Source organism: Panthera leo, chromosome B3 (genome assembly GCF_018350215.1).
Source record: "Panthera leo isolate Ple1 chromosome B3, P.leo_Ple1_pat1.1, whole genome shotgun sequence".
Taxonomy (NCBI): Eukaryota; Metazoa; Chordata; class Mammalia; order Carnivora; family Felidae; genus Panthera; species Panthera leo.
In genome coordinates this window covers 85,443,553-85,447,686 of record NC_056684.1, presented here as the reverse complement: position 1 = coordinate 85,447,686, position 4,134 = coordinate 85,443,553, and positions in this window count along the sequence as shown.

Below are 4,134 nucleotides of genomic sequence, written 5' to 3'. Positions count from 1 at the left end.
GTCACCACGAAACCAGCCCTACAAGAGATCCTAAGGGGGATCCTGTGAGACAAAGTACCAGAGACATCACTACAAGCATAAAACATACAGACATCACAATGACTCTAAACCCATATCTTTCTATAATAACACTGAATGTAAATGGATTAAATGCGCCAACTAAAAGACATAGGGTATCAGAATGGATAAAAAAACAAGACCCATCTATTTGCTGTCTACAAGAGACTCATTTTAGATCTGAGGACACCTTTAGATTGAGAGTGAGGGGATGGAGAACTATTTATCATGCTCCTGGAAGCCAAAAGAAAGCTGGAGTAGCCATACTTATATCAGACAAACTAGACTTTAAATTAAAGGCTGTAACAAGAGATGAAGAAGGGCATTATATAATAATCACAGGGTCTATCCACCAGGAAGAGCTAACTATTATAAATGTCTATGCGCCAAATACCCGAGCCCCCAGATATATAAAACAATTACTCATAAACATAAGCAACCTTATTGATAAGAATGTGGTCATTGCAGGGGACTTTAACACCCCACTTACAGAAATGGATAGATCATCTAGACACACAGTCAATAAAGAAACAAGGGCCCTGAATGATACATTGGATCAGATGGACTTGACAGATATATTTAGAACTCTGCATCCCAAAGCAACAGAATATACTTTCTTCTCCAGTGCACATGGAACATTCTCCAAGATAGATCATATACTGGGTCACAAAACAGCCCTTCATAAGTTTACAAGAATTGAAATTATACCATGCATACTTTCAGACCACAATGCTATGAAGCTTGAAATCAACCACAGGAAAAAGTCTGGAAAACCTCCAAAAGCATGGAGGTTAAAGAACACCCTACTAATGAATGAGTGGGTCAACCAGGCAATTAGAGAAGAAATTAAAACATATATGGAAACAAACGAAAATGAAAATACAACAATCCAAACACTTTGGGACGCAGCGAAGGCAGTCCTGAGAGGAAAATACATTGCAATCCAGGCCTATCTCAAGAAACAAGAAAAATCCCAAATACAAAATCTAACAGCACACCTAAAGGAAATAGAAGCAGAACAGCAAAGGCAGCCTAAACCCAGCAGAAGAAGAGAAATAATAAAGATCAGAGCAGAAATAAACAATATAGAATCTAAAAAAACTGTAGAGCAGATCAACGAAACCAAGAGTTTGTTTTTTGAAAAAATAAACAAAATTAACAAACCTCTAGCCAGGCTTCTCAAAAAGAAAAGGGAGATGACCCAAATAGATAAAATCATGAATGAAAATGGAATGATTACAACCAATCCCTCAGAGATACAAACAATTATCAGGGAATACTATGAAAAATTATATGCCAGCAAATTGGACAACCTGGAAGAAATGGACAAATTTCTAAACACCCACACTCTTCCAAAACTCAATCAGGAGGAAATAGAAAGCTTGAACAGACCCATAACCAGCGAAGAAATTGAATCGGTTATCAAAAATCTCCCAACAAATAAGAGTCCAGGACCAGATGGCTTCCCAGGGGAGTTCTACCAGACATTTAAAGCAGAGATAATACCTATCCTTCTCAAGCTATTCCAAGAAATAGAAAGGGAAGGAAAACTTCCAGACTCATTCTATGAAGCCAGTATTACTTTGATTCCTAAACCAGACAGAGACCCAGTAAAAAAAGAGAACTACAGGCCAATATCCCTGATGAATATGGATGCAAAAATTCTTAATAAGATACTAGCAAATCGAATTCAACAGCATATAAAAAGAATTATTCACCATGATCAAGTGGGATTCATTCCTGGGATGCAGGGCTGGTTCAACATTCGCAAATCGATCAACGTGATACATCACATTAACAAAAAAAAAGAGAAGAACCATATGATCCTGTCAATCGATGCAGAAAAGGCCTTTGACAAAATCCAGCACCCTTTCTTAATAAAAACCCTTGAGAAAGTCGGGATAGAAGGAACATACTTAAAGATCATAAAGGCCATTTATGAAAAGCCCACAGCTAACATCATCCTCAACGGGGAAAAACTGAGAGCTTTTTCCCTGAGATCAGGAACACGACAGGGATGCCCACTGTCACCGCTGCTGTTTAATATAGTGCTGGAAGTTCTAGCATCAGCAATCAGACAACAAAAGGAAATCAAAGGCATCAAAATTGGCAAAGATGAAGTCAAGCTTTCGCTTTTTGCAGATGACATGATATTATACATGGAAAATCCGATAGACTCCACCAAAAGTCTGCTAGAACTGATACATGAATTCAGCAAAGTTGCAGGATACAAAATCAATGTGCAGAAATCAGTTGCATTCTTATACACTAACAATGAAGCAACAGAAAGACAAATGAAGAAACTGATCCCATTCACAATTGCACCAAGAAGCATAAAATACCTAGGAATAAATCTAACCAAAGATGTAAAAGATCTGTATGCTGAAAACTATAGAAAGCTTATGCAGGTAATTGAAGAAGATATAAAGAAATGGAAAGACATTCCCTGCTCATGGATTGGAAGAATAAATATTGTCAAAATGTCAATACTACCCAAAGCTATCTACACATTCAATGCAATCCCAATCAAAATTGCACCAGCATTCTTCTCGAAACTAGAACAAGCAATCCTAAAATTCATATGGAACCACAAAAGGCCCCGAATAGCCAAAGTAATTTTGAAGAAGAAGACCAAAGCAGGAGGCATCACAATCCCAGACTTTAGCCTCTACTACAAAGCTGTCATCATCAAGACAGCATGGTATTGGCATAAAAACAGACACATAGACCAATGGAATAGAATAGAAACCCCAGAACTAGACCCACAAACGTATGGCCAACTCATCTTTGACAAAGCAGGAAAGAACATCCAATGGAAAAAAGACAGTCTCTTTAACAAATGGTGCTGGGAGAACTGGACAGCAACATGCAGAAGGTTGAAACTAGACCACTTTCTCACACCATTCACAAAAATAAACTCAAAATGGATAAAGGACCTGAATGTGAGACAGGAAACCATCAAAACCTTAGAGGAGAAAGCAGGAAAAGACCTCTCTGACCTCAGCCGTAGCAATCTCTTACTCGGCACATCCCCAAAGGCAAGGGAATTAAAAGCAAAAGTGAATTACTGGGACCTTATGAAGATAAAAAGCTTCTGCACAGCAAAGGAAACAACCAACAAAACTAAAAGGCAACCAACGGAATGGGAAAAGATATTTGCAAATGACACATCGGACAAAGGGCTAGTATCCAAAATCTATAAAGAGCTCATCAAACTCCACACCCGAAAAACAAATAACCCAGTGAAGAAATGGGCAGAAAACATGAATAGACACTTCTCTAAAGAAGACATCCGGATGGCCAACAGGCACATGAAAAGATGTTCAACGTCGCTCCTTATCAGGGAAATACAAATCAAAACCACACTCAGATACCACCTCACGCCAGTCAGAGTGGCCAAAATGAAGAAATCAGGAGACTATAGATGCTGGAGAGGATGTGGAGAAACAGGAACCCTCTTGCACTGTTGGTGGGAATGCAAATTGGTGCAGCCGCTCTGGAAAGCAGTGTGGAGGTTCCTCAGAAAATTAAAAATAGACCTACCCTATGACCCAGCAATAGCACTGCTAGGAATTTATCCAAGGGATACAGGAGTACTGATGCATAGGGCACCTGTACCCCAATGTTTATAGCGGCACTCTCAACAATAGCCAAATTATGGAAAGAGCCTAAATGTCCATCAACTGATGAATGGATAAAGAAATTGTGGTTTATATACACAATGGAATACTACGTGGCAATGAGAAAAAATGAAATATGGCCTTTTGTAGCAACATGGATGGAACTGGAGAGTGTGATGCTAAGTGAAATAAGCCATACAGAGAAAGACAGATACCATATGGTTTCACTCTTATGTGGATCCTGAGAAACATAACAGAAACCCATGGGGGAGGGGAAGGAAAGGAAAAAAAAAAAAAAAAAGAGGTTAGAGTGGGAGAGAGCCAAAGCATTAGAGACTGTTAAAAACTGAGAACAAACTGAGGGTTGATGGGGGGTGGGAGGGAGGGCAGGGTGGGTGATGGGTATTGAGGAGGGCACCTTTTGGGATGAGCACTGGGTGTTGTATGGAAACCAATT